Raw genomic sequence first — 16,971 nt, 5'->3', positions numbered from 1 at the left:
CCTTTAGCACACTGGAGTTTAGTGGTATGCTCACTGTCTGCACTCTCTTTAGATTGTATTCTCTGCCTTCAAGGAGCCCAGTCTTAATCATCCTTCATTTCCTTGTACAGACCATGTTTTATTTTTTAATATAAACAGAATTTATAATACTAGTGTTGTTAAAACCTGACTGGATTAAGGCAAGTTTGTATGTTATTTTCTGCTGTGTAGATTCTTACATTTATTAATATTTTAGTATGTTATGGCTTTGGTTGAAAACCAAGTTCTCCCACTTCCTTATTTGTATCTTGGGCAAGCTATTTAACTTTCCTAAAACTTTTTTTTTTTTTTTCATCTGTAGCTTTTAGAAATTAATAGCAACCTGATTAGGATTTTTGTGAGATGATGTGTAAAAGGTCAGTCAGTGCTCCATTAATAAATGACAGAAGTTGTCCTCGTGTTGAAGAAATGGAAAATGCTTTCTGTTTATCTGGTAAAGGATGCTGACTTTACTTGGTATTAGACAATGTCCTGAACAACTTTGGGCCAGTATTCTACCAGATAATTGGGTTTTATATGGGGCTTCTTTCTTTTCAAAAGTGTTCCCATTGGAGTACTAAATTTTTTGATCACCTAACATATATTAGATCCTAACCTATGTCCTTCAGTGTGTTAGGTAATTTTTTAGGGCAGAAGGTGATGGATATGACATTTGTTCCTACAGACTTAGTTGCAAGTTAAAAGAAAACAATAATATGAGCATTTATGGAGCAATTAAATTCTAAACTGTATGATTCTGAAATACTAATAGATGTTTAGGATTCTTGGTGGTTTGGAGCAATCAGGGATATTTTGGGAAGGAGAAGGGTCGGGCCTTGAAGGAATAATCCAGTATTTACAAATCAGTCTCTCTTGATGTCAACTTTTTCCCTATATTATCAAGTCTGCAACCCTTTTATATTTAAACTAGAGACCCAGTGCGCAAATTTGTGCATGGGTGGGATCTGGCTGGCCCGGCCCCAATCAGGGCAGATCGGAGCTGGGCCTGTCGGGAGGAGGAGACAACGGGAGGTTAGCTGGCCAGCCCACCCCGATTGGCTGATCAGGGCCAGGTTGGCTGGGGGGAGGGGCCGTGGGCGATTGGCTGGCGGGCCCCATCCCCGATTGGTGGGGGGGCCGATCAGGGGCAGAAATGACTGGGGGAAGGGGCCGAGGGCTGATTGGGGTGGTGGAAGCTGATCAGGGTGGGGCTGGCTGTGGGGTGGGCTGTGGGCAGTGGGCCAGCCGGCCCCACCCCTGAATGGGGTAGGGGGTTAATTGGGGGCAAGTGGCCTGGGGAAGGGGCCATGGGTGGTTGGTTGGCAGGCCCTGCCCCTGATCGGAGTGGGGGGACGATCGGGGGCAGAGCTGGCTTGGGGAAGGGGCCGCAGGCCAATTGGGGTGGTGGGGGCCCAGCAGGGGCAGGGCCGGCTGGGGAGAGGGGCCATGGGAGGTTGGCTGGCTGGCCCCACCCCCCGATTGGGCTGGCAGTGGGCGTCATAGCAACAGATGGTTCTGGTTGCTGGCTTTTTATATATATAGATTCCTTTATTTATTGGACAGAGGAGTTAGGTAATTATTTACAGTCATGTTCAACATAATGAAATTTCAGTCAATATTGGACCCCAGATACAATGTTGGTCTCATCTTACCTAATAATAGACAAACATGTAAATTGACCATACCTCCACTATGCCCACAGCCAATCAGAGTGAGTATTAACCACCAGCCAAAGATGGTGGTTAATTTGCATATGTACGTGGGTCCCAGGAACATCCTTGGCACCCAGGTCACTCCGAGCTGGCAATTGGAGGGGCAGGGGCCCTCTGCTCAAGCCTAAAGCCTCGGGCCAAGCTGGCAATTGGAGGGGCGGGAGCCCCCTACTCAAGCCTAAAGCCTCGGGCCAAGGCTTTAGGCTTGGGCAGGGGCCGAACCTGCAATTGGAGGGAAGGGGAAAAAATCAATGGAAACATCCTCAGGTGAGGATAAAAAAAAAAAAAAAGAAAGAAAGAAATGTCATATCCTATGAAAGACACATCTTGAAAATGCCTAAAGAAAGTTGTCATTTTTTCATGGTGAATGTACTGGAGTCCGTGTTGATAAAAATATCTTGGTGGCTGCGGTGACTGGCAGTGGCTGGTGGGATTATGGGGCTGGCACCTTCCCCTGATCAGCCCGGTAGCCTCCCGCAAAGGGAGAAGGACGTCCGTCAGTAGGACATCCCCTGAGGGCTCCCAGTTTGTGAGAGGGGGCAGGCTGTGCTGAGGGACCCCTCCCCAGTGCACGAATTTCGTGCACCGGGCCCCTAGTGAGATTATAATGGAGCTGAAAATTTTCTGTCATCTAGTAATGTTATAGCCATCCTAATGTTGGAGCACAACACATTACATGTTTGTGATAATGCTGGTGAAACGAACCTGCTGTGCTGTCCTATCTAATATAAGAGTAATATGCAAATTAACCATCACTCTGCTACACTCACAAGCCACGCCCACAAGCCACGCCCACAAGCCAATCAAGAGCAAATATGCAAATAAACCCAACCAAGATGGCTACGGCCACAGAGAGTAGGAAGGAGGCTTGGGTTTCCCCAGCAATGGAGGAAGCCAAGCTTTCCGCCTGCCCTTGCCGGCCTAGGCCACCATTCAAGGCTACAAAGTTTCAATGATAGACGATACATAAACCCAAACAGAAATGGTGGCAGCCACAGAGCTGGAAAGAGCAGGAGGCTAGGGTTGCCCGCAGTGATGGAGGAAGCCAAGCTTCTGTAGCCCTGGCCGGCCCAGGCCTCTGCTTAAGGCTACAAAGTGTCAATTATAGAAGATACATAAATCCAAAAAAAAAATGGCTGCCGCCACGGAGCAAGCAGAAGGCTTGGCTCCGCTCCATGCTACAAAGTTTCAGTTGTAGAAGATAAATAAACCCCAGATACCAGGGCCTCCGCTTGGGTCGCCAGGGGGCATGGCCGGCCTGCAAACCACCACAGGCTCCTCACCCAGGCCACCTCACGCCCCACGGAAACCCCACCCTGATCCAGGACACCCTTCAGGGCAAACCAGCTGGCCCCCACCCATGCACCAGACCTCTATCCTATCTAATAAAAGAGTAATATGCAGATTGACCATCACTCCAACACACAAGATAGCTGCCCCCATGTGGACACAAGATGGCCACCACAAGATGGCCAGCAGGGGAGGGCAGTTGGGAGGGACCAGGCCTGCAAGGGAGGGCAGTTGGGGGCGATCAAGCCTGCAGGGGAGGGCAGTTAGGGGTGACCAAGCTGGCAGAGGAGGGAAGTTGGCGGTGACCAGGCCTGCAGGGAAAGGCAGTTGGGAGGGACCCAGGCCTGCAGGGGAGAGCAGTTGGGGGGGACCAGGCCTGCAGGCGAGGGCAGTTGGGGGGGACCCAGGCCTGCAGGGGAGAGCAGTTGGGGGACCAGGCCTGCAGGGGAGGGCAGTTAGGGGCAAACAGGCTGGCAGGGGAGCAGTTAGGCATAAATCAGGCTGGCAGGGGAGTGCTTAGGGGGTGATCAGGCTGGCAGGCAGAAGTGGTTAGGGGCAATCAGGAAGGCAGGCAGGCGAGCAGTTGGGATCCAGCAGTCCTGGATTGTGAGAGGGATCCCAGATTGGAGAGGGTGCAGGCTGGGCTGAGGGACACTCCCCTCCCCCATGCACGAATTTCGTGCACCGGGCCTCTAGTCATTTACATAAAAGTATAGCACATACAATGTTGCACAGTACACAATATGTGATAATAAATGACTATGTTACTGGTTTATATATTCACTGTACTACAACTTTTGTTATTTTAGAGTGTACTCTTTCTACTTATAAAAAAATTTGCTGTAAAACAGTATGCCATGTTATGCCAGCAGCAGCCTCATACATCTATTTATCATGTTTCTTGATTATATCAGTTCTCTTGTGTCTGGTATAATCTCATGTTGTTTTGTACAGTAACATGCTGTACAGGTTTGTAGCCTAAGAGCAATGGGCTATACCATATCGTCTAGATGTGTAGTAGGCTATACCATCTAGGTTTGTATAAGTGCACTCTATGATGTCCACACAACAATAAAATTACCTAATGCATTTCTCAGAATGTATCCCCATCATTAAGTGGTGCATGAACGTATCTAAGTTAAATTCTCTGTATCAGGAAGTGTTTTTTCTATTTATAGTAGCCTTTACTCATAAGATCAATTTTCTACTTTGCGTTATTTTTTACTCTTTGCCTATTTTCAAATTTCTTTTCCTTTTTTTTTTTTCATTATAGAGTCTAAAAAGCCCTACAATTATTTCTCTAGTAAGCTTTTGACTAGTGTCTAGAATAGTGAGAGAAAGGAGAACCTTTCCTGGATCTACTTAGTGTTCCTTGTTGAATATTTCATAATGAATTTTCTGTAGAAGCTTTGTATGCCTTTGTTTGAAGCCAATGGGAGCTAAATTTCCAAGAATTAATGTTTGGAAGAAAAAATCTGCAAGATTAATACGCTTTTTTCACCAGGGGGATTAGTTTTAAATGCATATTTGTCTGCAGATGGTTAGTTTAGTTAGAACAATCTAGGTGCTAAGGAAGGTCTCATGGACTGTGATCTTGCTTTTTTCTGACCATGGCCAGCCTCACAGTCCCTGAACAGCCATCCCTCAAATGTTTGTTACTGGCCAAAATGGAACATAGTTTAGTGAGTGTAGCTGGATCAGCATAAATCCATGACCACTCCTGGAAAAAGCTTTAAGAACATGCCTTTTTGGTAGAGGACTGGTAAACTCATTTCTGTATAGGAAATTTAATTCTTTAAACATGAAAAATATTTTAAAATTACTAATCTTTAGGGATTTGATCATTAAGTATATGTGCAGAATATGTGTCTTTGTTTCACCATAAGTTGTTCAAAAGTATTCTTTATACATTTGTCAATTGGCAGTATATTCTACATAATTGGCAGTATATTCTACATTTTCTTTTGAAACATCTGCTTTTCCATACAAGAATATATTTGGGCCACTATGATGATAGCATTTTTAATGAAGATAGGACTTTTTATGCTAAAGAAAATTACTACATTGTTGTTCAGCACACATATGTTTTTGGTTATAGTATTGTCACAACACAAAAATAGTGGAGTGCCTTGGAACCTCTGAACAATTTTTATCCTGGAAAATACTTCTAGATTGTAAGACTGTGATTGTTGATGATTTCAGTGGAAATATCTGAGATTTGATTTATATTTTTCATGTTTTGAGGAATTAGTAATGAAGATAACCATTTTAATGTTGGGCTAAAAGTCATTCTAAAATCCCTATTTTTACAGTATTTTAATTTTATTTGTTTACCCTTTAAAATAAGACACAATTACTTTTATAAGTGATAAAGCAGAAAAATGTTGTATTATTTTATCTTGTGATAAAACTTAGAAAAATTGTGTAAGTAGCTGTCAGTAGCCAACAAAACCATGTAAAAACTCATTAAAAATACTAGGTGTAATAATGCGGATTTTTTTTCATTAGATGGAGTTACACATATGTTGATATATATGCGATTTGATATGTATGCTATTTTGTGTATTGACAGTGAGTTTCAAAACTTCATATGTCAAATTTACTGAAGGTGTTAACGTAGGTATTTTTACGCTTAAAAATGAATTTTGTGCCCAAAAAAAGAGCATTTGTAGGAAGTTTTAATTCATTATTTTGAAAAAAAGTGCTGCTGAAAGTTGTCATATACTTCGGGAAGCTTATGGTGAACATGCTCCATCTCAAGATACTTGTGAATGCTGGTTTAAACGCTTTAAAAGTGATGATTTTGATGAGAAAGACAAAGAACATCCAGGTCAACCGAAAAAGTTTGAAGACCAACAATTACAAGCATTATTGGATGAAGATGTGTGTCAAACTCAAAACAACTTGCAGAAAGATAAAACGTTGCTCAGCAAACAATTTTTGATCATTTACAAGCAATGGGAAAGATTTTAAAGGAAGGAAAATGGGTGCCACATCAACTGAATGAAAGACAAATGGAAAACCGAAAAGTCATCAGTAAAATGTTGCTTCAGTGGCACAAAAGAAAATCTTTTTTTGCATCAAATTGTGACTGGGGATGAAAAGTGGATTTATTTTGAGAATCCCAAACGCACAAAATCATGGGTTGATCCAGGTCAACCATCAACATCGACTGCAAGGCCAAATCACTTCAGAAAGAAGACAGTGCTCTGCGTTTGGTGGGATCAGGAGGTATGGTGTATTATGAGCTTTTAGAAACCAGGTGAAACCATTAGTACTGATTGCTACTGACAATAAATAATCAATTTGAACCACACTTTGATTGTGAAACGACCAGAATGTGCCAGAAGACATGGCAAAGTAATTTTGCTTCATGATGACGCACCATTACACACTTCAAAACCAGTTAAAGACACGTTAAAAGATCTTGCCTGGGAAATATTAACCCACCCGCTGTATTCACCAGACCTTTCTCCTTCAGATTACCACTTGTTCTGATGGATGGCACACACACTTTCTGAGCAGCACTTCAAAACGTACGAAGAAGTGGAAAATTGGGTCTCTGAATGGTTTGCCTCAAAACAAGAAAAGTTCTTTTGGGACGGTATTCACAAATTACCCGAAAGTTGGGGGAAATGTGTAGCTAGCGGTGGACATTACTTTAAATAAAGCATTTTTGATGTTTCTCTTGAAATTATCATGTTCTCTTTGATTACAAAATCCACCATTATTAACCAGTACACCTAGTACAGATACCAAACTGAATCTTACCTCATAAAATATTTCCTACAAATTGAAGATCCCTAACCCCTCACAATGATTTTAAAAATTTTATTCCAAATATAGGAACCATTTTTTTAATGATTCCCCCAAAAGATGAATCAAAGGGTGAATAAGTAAAAAGTCTTTATTCATCCTATTCATTAATTGCTTTAAGCTTTGTGTCCTCTCCTTCAGTTACTGCTTAACTTGTACAAGGCTTATTGGTGCTGAGGATTCAAATATAAATAAGACATTCTTTCTTTATATTCTAGTGTACAGAGAAGCAAATACTTAATGACTGAAATGTATAGTTCCTCTCTGAGTGGAGTAACTATTGCATCTGAACAAAGCAGTAGATGATAAAATTCTCTTGATTGCAGTGACTTATCCAGAGCATACTCTTCTTCATCCTTAAATTGGTTTATTTAATTTTGTGTATGTGTATATTTTTAATTCTTCTAAACTATAGATAGCTCAAATATTGTTACTCCCTAATAATGGATGTTGCATGTTTGCAGCATTCCAGTAGATCATCTTAGACTATCTGTAGGTTTATTCAGCAGTTCAATTTGGACATGCATTTCTGGTATTTCCAAAATATGATCATGTTTTTCATTGGTCTACATCCTAAATATTTGCCTTTCTGATATATATAGAATCTTCACACAAAAGTAGGTACATTTTTACAGACACTTTGGAAGTTTTATGAATTGCTAATAAAATATTGTGAATAACTCTTAACCTGTAATCTTCCATTTACCGAAAGTATTGAAAATTCTTGAACATACGTATTTTATAACACAAATATATAAAAATAAATTACAAAGAGCTATTTCTGAAGAAATGCAGAAAGTCTTAAATATAATATTTGATTTTGTATAAACTGAAGTCAAATATATATGTGTGGTAAGAGTTGTGAAAACACAGCCATTTTATTTTATTTTATTTTATTTTATTATTTTATTATTTTTATATATGTGTGTCCTTATTCCCCCATTACCCCCCAACCCCCACTCATGCCGCACCCACCTGTTGTCTGTGTCCATTGATTAGGCTCATATGCATACACACAAGTCCCTTGGTTGATCTCTCCCCCTTACTCCCACTGACCCCCTCCTTCCCTGAGGTTTGAGGTTCTGATCAACGTTTCTCAGTCTCTGGTTCTGTTCTTGTTCATCAGTCTATGCAGTTCATTATATTCCACAAATGAGTGAGATCATGTGATATTTATTTTCTCTGCCTGGCTTATTTCACTTAACATAATACTCTCCATCTCCATCCATGTTGTTTCAAATGGTAGGAACTCCTTTTTTTTACCGCAGCATAGTATTCCATTGTGTAGATATACCACAGTATTTTAATCCACTCATCTGCTGGTGGGTATTTAGGCTGTTTCCAAATCTTAGCTATGGTGAATTGTGCTGCTAAGAACATAGGGGTGCATATATCCTTTCTGATTCATGTTTCTAGTTTCTTGGGATATATTCCTAGATGTGGGATCACTGGGTCAAATGGGAGTTCCATTTTTAGTTTTTTGAGGAAACTCCATACTGTTCTCCACAGTGGCTGCACCAGTCTGCATTCCCACCAGCAGTGCAAAAGAGTTCCTTTTTCTCCGCATCCTAGCCAACACTTGTCGTTTGTTGATTTGTTGATAATAGCCATTCTGACAGGTGTGAGATGGTAACGCATTGTTGTTTTGATTTGCATCTCTCTGATGATTAGTGACTTTGAACAGGTTTTCATATGTCTCTTGGCCTTCTGTCTTCTTTTGAAAAGTGTCTATTTAGATCAGTTGCCCATTTTTTTGATTGGGTTGTTTATCTTCTTTTTGTTAAGTTGTATGAGTTCTCTGTAAATGTTGGAGATTAAACCCTTATCATTGATATCATTGGCAAATATGTTCTCCCATGCAGTGGGCTTTCTTGTTGTTTTATTGATGGTTTCCTTTGCTGTGCAAAAGCTTTTTATTTTGATGTAGTCCCATTTGTTTATTTTCTCTTTAGTTTCCATTGCCCTAGGGGCAGTATCAGTGAAGAAGTTCCTTAGGCATATGTCTGAGATTTTTCTGCCTGTGGATTCCTCTAGTATTTTTATGGTTTCCGTCTTATGTTTAAGTCCTTTATCCATTTTGAGTTTATTTTTGTGTATGGTGAAAGTTGGTGATCTAGTTTCATTTTTTTTGCATGTATCTGCCCACTTTTCCCAACACCATTTGTTGAATAGACTGTCTTGACTCCATTGTATGTTCATGCCTCCTTTGTCAAATATTAATTGGGCATAGTGGTTTGGGTCGATTTCTGGGTTCTCTATTCTATTCCATTGATCTATATGTCTGTTCTTGTGCCAGTACCAGGCTGTTTTAAGAACCGTGGCTTTGTAATACAGCTTGATATCTGGTATTGAGATCCCACCTACTTTGTTCTTCTTTCTCAGGATTGCTGCAGCTATTCGGGGTCTCTTTTTATTCCAGATGAATTTTTTGAAGGTTCATTCTAGGTCTGTGAAATATGTCATTGGTATTTTAATGGGAATTGCATTGAACTTATAGATTGCTTTGGGTAATATGGACATTTTGATGATGTTGATTCTACCAATCCATGAACATGGTATGTTCTTCCATCTGTTTATGTCTTCCTCTATCTCTTTGTTCAGTGTCGTGTAGTTTTCCACGTATAGGTCTTTTACCTCCTTAGTTACGTTTATTCCTAGGTATCTTAATTTTTTTGGTGCGATGGTAAATGGGATTGCTTTTTTATTTTATTATTTATTTATTTATTTATTTATTTATTTTTTAAATATATTTTATTGATTTTTTACAGAGAGGAAGGGAGAGGGATAGAGAGTTAGAAACATCGATGAGAGAGAAACATCGATTAGCTGCCTCCTGCACACCTCCTACTGGGAATTGCCCGCAACCAAGGTACATGCCCTTGACTGGAATCGAACCCGGGACCCCTCAGTCCACAGGCTGATGCTCTATCCACTGAGCCAAACCAGTTAGGGCTGGGATTGCTTTTTTAGTGTTTCTGTATGTTCACTATTGGTGTATAGAAATGCCATAGATTTCTTGGTGTTAATTTTGTATCCTGCTACATTGCCAAATTCATTTATTAAGTCTATTAGTTTTTGATGGAGTCTTTCGGGTTTTTTTTATGTACAATATCATGTCATCTGCAAATAAGAACAGCTTTACTTCTTCTTTTCCAATTTGGATGCCTTTTATTTCTTTTTCTTGTCTAATTGCAATGGTTAATACTTCCAATACTATGTTGAACAGGAGTGGTGAGAGTGGGCACCCCTGTCTTGTTCCTGTTCTTAGGGGAAATGGTTTTAGGTTTGCCCATTGAGTATGATGTTAGCTGTGGGCTTATCATATATAGCTTTTATTATGTTGAGGTATGATCCTTCTATTTCCACCTTGTTGAGAGTTTTTATCAAGAAAGGGTGTTGGATTTTGTCAAATGCTTTTCCTGCATCAATTGATATGACTATGTGATTTTTATCTCTCAATTTGTTTATGTGATGTATGAAGTTTATTGATTTGCAGATATTATACCATCCTTGCATTCCTGGGATAAATCCTACTTGGTCATGGTTTATGATCTTTCTGATGTACTGCTGGATTCAATTTGCTAGAATTCTGTTGAGGATTTTGGCATCTATGTTCATGAGGGATATTGGCCTGTAATTCTCTTTCATTGTGTTGTCTTTATTTGGTTTTGGTATTAGGGTGATGCTGGCTTCATAGAATGAGATTGGAAGTGTTCCTTCCTCTTGAATTTTTTGGAATAGTCTGAAGAGGATAGGTTTTAGTTCTTCCTTGAATGTTTGGTAAAACTCCCCTGTGAAGCCGTCTGGCCCTGGGCTTTTGTTGGCTGGAAGCTTTTTGACAACTGCTTCAATTTCTTCCATAGTTATTGGCCTATTGAGATGTTTAGATTCTTCCTGATTGAGTGTGGAAGGTTGTAGTTTTCTAGGGATATGTCTATTTCCTCCAGGTTGTCCAGTTTGTTGGAATAGAGTTGTTCATAGTACTTTTTTACAATCCTTTGTATTTCGGTGGAGTCTGTTGTTATTTCACCTCTTTCATTTCTGATTTTGTTTATTTGGGTCCTCTTGCTTTGCTTCTTGGTGAGCCTCGCTAGAGTTTCATCAATCTTGTTTATCCTTTCAAAGAACCAGCTCTTGGTTTTGTTGATCTTTTGTATTGTTTTTTTGGTCTCAATGTCATTTATCTCCGCTCTGATCTTTATTATTTCCTTCCTTCTGCGTACACTGGGCTTTTCTTGTTGCTTTATTTCTAACTCTTTGAGTTGTAGGGTTAGGTAATTTATTACCATTGTTTCTTGTTTTTTTGCAGTAGGCTTGTACAGCTATGAACTTCCCTCTCAAGACTGCTTTTGCTGTGTCCCATAGGTTTTGGATTGTTGTGTTTTCATTGTCATTTGTTGCCATGATATTTTTTATTTCTTCCTTGATCTCTCTGGTAACCCAGTCATTTTTTAATAGCATGCTGTTTAGTCTCCATGTGTTTGATTTTTTTGGATTGTTTTTATTGTAGTTGATTTCTAGTTTTATGCCACTGTGATCTGAGAAGATGCTTGATATGATTTCTATCTTCTTGAATTTGAAGAGACTTTGCCTATGACCCAGCATATGGCCTATCTTTGAAAATGACCCATGTACACTTGAGAAGAATGTATATTCTGTGGCTTTGGGGTGAAATGTTCTGAAGATGTCAATTAATTCCATCTGGTCTAGTGAGTCATTTAGGATTGATGTTTCTTTGCTGATTTTTTGTTTAGAGGATTTGTCCAATGGTGATAGTGGGGTATTAAAGTCTCCTACTATGATTGTATTGCTGTCAATTTCTCCTTTGATATCCTCCATGAGTTTTTTTTTATGTATTTGGGTGCTCCTGTATTGGGTCCGTATGTTTACCAGAGTTATTTCTTCTTCTTGGATTGCTCCCTATTTACTATTATGAAGTGGCCTTTCTTATCTCTTGTTATGTCCTTCACTTTGAGATCTAATTTTTCAGATACAAGTATTGCTACCCCAGCTTTTTTTTCATTTCCATTCGCCTGAAAACCTTTTTCCATCCCTTCACACTCGGTCTGTGTGCATCTTTTTTTCTGAGGTTGGTTTCTTGTAGACAGCAGATATATGGGTCTTTTTTCTAATCCAATCCGTTACCCTATGTCTTTTGATTGGGGCATTTAATCCATTTACATTTAAAATTATTATTGGTAGGTACTTACTTGTCGCCATTTTTATTCTTTACCCCTGTGTTCCTTCTTCGCTTCCTATTTCTTTTTTTTTAGAGCAGACCTTTTAGCATTTCTTGCATCACTGGTTTGGTGGTAATAAATTCCCTAGTCCTTTTTTGTCTGTGAAGGTCCTGATTTCACCTTCAATTTTGATTGATATCCTTGCTGGGTACAGTATTCTTGGATTCAGACCCTTCCTTTGCATGACTTTGTGTATGTCATTCCATTCCCTTCTGGCCTGATGAGTTTCTGTTGAGAAATCAGTTGCTAGTCTGATGGGGGATCCTTTGTAGGTATCTTTCTGTCTCTCTGGCTGCTTTTAAGATTCTTACTTTGTCATTGGTGTTTGCCAATTTAATTATAATGTGCCTTGGTGGGGGAGAAACCAAGATGGTGGCATAGGTAAGCACCTAAACTGCTGCCTCGCACAACAATTTCAAAACTACAGCTAAAAGAACGGACACCATCCAGAACCACAGAAAAGCTGGCTGAGTGGAAATTCTACAACTAGAAGGAAAGAGGAAAGCTCACGGAGAATTGGAGGTATGGCAAAGGGTCTTTGTGTGCGCAGAGAAGAATGGCGGCTGAGATCCTGGCTGACTTTCTCTGGCGGGAGGGGGAAGGAAGCCCCCAACTGCACTGAACCCCAGTTCCGACTGCACTGAACCCCAGTTCTGGGCGAAACCCCGTGGACCCAGGCTCATACAGGGGGAGTCTGGACTGTCAGGTAGAAAGGCACACGAAGACTCGGAGACCCGGGGGAGCCCCGGCGAGCAGGGGTCTGGAGGCGAGTGCGCCAGTGTGCACAAAGACTGCAGAGGTTGCCACAGGCTTTCCCTAGCAGAAGGGAGTTGGAAGCTCCTGACTGCACTGAGCCCCAATTCTGACTGCACTGAACCCCAGTTTGAGGCGAGACCCTGTGGACCCAGGCTCTTACGGGGGGGAATCTGGACTCTTGGGCGGAAGCTCGGGAGCCGGGGAAGGCAGGGTCTGGAGGCGTGCGTGGCAGTGCGCACAAAGACTGCAGTGGTTGCCACAAGCTTTCCCTAGTGGAAGGGAATCGGAAGCTCCTGACTGCACTGAGCCCCAGTTCTTACTGCACTGAACCCCATTTCCAGGTGAGCCCCTGGGGACCCACGCTCTTGTGGGGGGAATCTGGACTCTCAGGCGGAGACTCGGGTGCTGGGGAAGACAGAGGTCAGGAGGCGCGTGTGCAAGGAAAGGCTGACAAGAAGCCAAGACTGTCTGCTCCGCCCTGAGACTCCACCCCATCCAAGCTGAGCACAGAGGCTTTTGCAATTTGGCAAGTCTAATCCTATAAGGCAGTCTCCAGCACCGAACTTCTCCCAGTGTAGACACAGCTGATCCTCACAGCGAACTGGCCTGGATGTCAATTCCTCCCAGTCATACCAACAACAATCAAGACTTAAGTACAACAAAGCTGTACACACAGTCCACAAAGGTGTGCACCAAGAGTATCCACCTCAGGTTAACTGGGGAGGCCAACCCACTGGGCCATATAAGATACCTAGCACAGAAAGCTACCCTACCAACTCAGGGAAGCAGTGAAAATGCGGCGACAAAGAAACAGATCACAAACGAAAGAAATGGAGGAAAACAAACTACTGGATATAGAATTCAAAACCATGGTTATAAGGCTTTTCAGGAATATCCTAGAAAAGGCCGATAAATATAACGAGACCCTCGAAGATATGAAAAAGGACCAACTAGAAATTAAACATACACTGACGGAAATAAAAAATATTATACAGAGACCCAAAAAAAGACTAGAGAAACACAAGAATCAAGTCAAAGAATTGAAATACAAAGAAGTAAAAAACACTCAACCAAAGGCAAAAAGAAAAAAAAATCCAAAAAGTTGAAGATAGTGTAAGAAGACTCTGGGACAACTTCAAGCGTAACAACATAAGAATTTTGGGGGTGTCAGAAAAAGAGAGAGAGCAAGATACTGAAAATCTATTTGAAGAAATAATGACTGAAAACTTCCCCCACCTGGTGGAAGAAATAGTCTTACAAGTCCAGGAAGCGCACAGAACTCCAAACAAAAGGAATCCAAAGAGGACCACACCAAGACACATCATAATTAAAATGCCAAGAGCAAAAGACAAAGAGAATATTAAAAGCAGCAAGAGAAAAACAGTTAGTTACCTACAAGAGAGTACCCATAGGATTGTCAGCTGATTTCTCAACAGAAACTATGCAGGCCAGATGGGAGTGGCAAGAAATATTCAAAGTGATGAATAGCAAGAACCTACAACAAAGATTACTCTACCCAGCAAAGCTATCATTCAGAATTGAAGGGCAGATAAAGAGCTTCACAGATAAGAAAAAGCTAAAGGAGTTCATCACCACCAAACCAGTATTATATGAAATGCTGAAAGGTATTCTTAAAGAAGAGGAAGAAGAAAAAAGTAAAGATAAAAATTATGAACAGGAAATACATATCTATCAACAACTGAACCTAAAAATCAAGTGAATTAAAAACCTGAGGAACAGAATAATCTGGTGAATATAATAGAATCAGGGGCATAGAAAGGGAGTGGACTGATAATTCTCAGGGGGAGACGGGTATGGGGGCGTTCAGGAAGAGACTGGACAAAAATCATACAACTATGGATGAGGACAGTGGGGTGGGGGGAGGTAAGGGCAGAAGGTGGGGTGGGAACCGGGTGGAGGGGAGCTATGGGGGAAAAAAGGAGAAACAATTGTAATAATCTGAAAAAAGAGTTATTAAAAAAATGTGCCTTGGCATCGGTCTTTTGGGGTTCATTTTGCTTGGGACTCTGTGAGCTTCTTGGATTTGTGTGGGTCTTTTCTTCCCTATATCAGGCAAATTTTCTGTCATTATTTCTTCAAACAAGTTTTCTATTCCTTGCTCTGTTTCCTTTCCTTCTGGCACCCTGTTATGCAGATGCTGTTTTGTTTCGTGTTGTCCCAAAGTTCTCTTAGGCTCTCCTCCTGCTTTTTAATTTTTTTTTTTCTAGAAGCTGGTCTACTTGGGTATTTTTTCCTACCTTTTCTTCTAGCTCACTGATGCGGTCCTCTGCTTCTTCTAGTCTACTCTTGATGCTTTCTATTGAGTTCTTTACAGCAGTGATGTCATTTTTCATTTCTTCTTGGTTCTTCTTCATTTCCTCTTGGTTCTTACTCATATTGTCAAATTTGTCTTCCATTCTTTTCAGCCACCTTATGACCATTTCTCTCAATTCTTTCTCTGGCAGGTTGTGCCTCCGTTTCATTTACTTCCTTTTCTGGTGATGCCTGCTTTTCTTTCATATGTGGGCTGTTTCTTTGTCTCCCCATGGTCTCTGCTTCTCCGGGTGTCTGGTTATGTAGCTCTCTCTCTCCTGTGTTGATATAAAGGCACACAATACAACACAACCAAGTTCCACACACAAGGCACTGAACAGAAATGTATTCACAATATTAATAACCCCAAATTAAGGTGACCACCAGAGAAAGGCAAATTAGGGGATAGGAGAGAAAGAAGAGGAGAGGGGAAAAGAAAAAGGAAAGGAGTGCCAAAATGAAATTGGGTAAAGGAAAAAAAAAAGTAAAAGAGAAAAGAAAAAGAATAAGAAGAAAAGGGGAACAAACTGTCTATATGGTGGGAAAACTCCAATAGAACAGCCACTAATCCCAGCAAATGCCAGCAACAAGTACCTGGAGATGAATACAAACTACAAACAACAATTAATATCAAGTGAGGCAAGGTAAAACAGATGCAAAAAAACAAACAAAAACAAAGCAAACAAGAACAAAAAACAAAAAATAAGCAAAACAATCTCACAAACAAGCATAAAAAATGATATAGTCAACATTCGAGCAAACAACAACAAAAGGACAGAGAGAAAATTTTTGGATAGTGATGACAGAGAAGAGAGAGGTGTGCATAAACTTGGAGTAGGGGATTGGAAATTAGATATATAAGTAGGGTGAAATTTTAACAGGGGGTAAAAAGAAGGAATCAGGAAAATCTAAGGCAGGAAAAGGGTAAGAGAAACAGGACAACAAAGGGCAAAAGTTAGGAAGAGAGTGATGGCATAAAGATAGAGTTGAGATAGAGTAGAATGATGCTAAAGGAAAGATGAAAGTAGAATGTAGAACACTAATCTCAAAGTCAAATAAAGGGAAAATAAAATGACACTTTTTTTTAAAAAAAGTAAAATAGTAGTAGTAATAATACTGATTGAAAATAAAAATGTAATAATTAAAAAGGTAAAATCAAGTGATGAAAAAAGAAAAAATTAGTTTAAGTAAAAGATGAAAAAGAAAAAAATAATAAATAAAAAATATAAAAATAAAATGTGCAGTAGTGAAGGTCATTCACTTCCTCTATTCTGTTTGGCACACATGTTTCCCAGTCAGGACAGTATTGCAGTTCCCTGCGTTCCACTGCTCCTCGGTGTTGTAAGGCAGTCCTGATTTTTAAGTAGGTGGTGTGTCTTACTTTCTGGTATTCCTTAATTTGTGATTACACAGAAGTCAATTTGTGATTCAGCCCCTGGGTGGCAGTGTTTCTGGGTTGACTTCTGGTTCTATGGGTTCTTTCTAGCCCCTGCTTTAGATCCTGCTTTCCCTATGGCACTCAGTACCGGTTTGTGGGAGTGGGCTGCCCCAGAGCTGGTTCTCTGATGGTCACTCCCTGCTCTGATCCCCAGGTTCCAGAAACACAACTTTCCCCTGCAGTCTTTTAGGGTGTCCCCAACTGGGTGATCCTATGTATTGGACTCAGTAATCAGAAACAAGGATTCAAAGAGGAGAAAGCGCAAGTGTGCAAACTCCGGGTTTGCTGCTAAGCCTGCGCAATCCCCTTTCCTCCCTTGTGTCCAAACAGCTGGCACACTCCCAGAGTTTTTAGGCTGTCCTTCTGCGTCAGATCAAAATGGATTGTT

At 40.7% G+C, this 16,971-nt stretch overlaps 1 protein-coding gene across 8 annotated transcripts in view; it reads left to right on the top strand.

Annotated features, from left to right (window-relative positions):
• ODF2L (outer dense fiber of sperm tails 2 like) overlaps positions 1–16,971 on the top strand; it is a 110,762-nt gene that overhangs the window by 59,308 nt on the left and 34,483 nt on the right. The window lies entirely within an intron of this gene.

Source organism: Plecotus auritus (assembly GCF_963455305.1).
Source record: "Plecotus auritus genome assembly, chromosome: 2".
Lineage (NCBI taxonomy): Eukaryota > Metazoa > Chordata > Mammalia > Chiroptera > Vespertilionidae > Plecotus > Plecotus auritus.
Note: the sequence above shows the minus strand (reverse complement) of the source record. Positions and strands in the feature narration are given on the sequence as shown.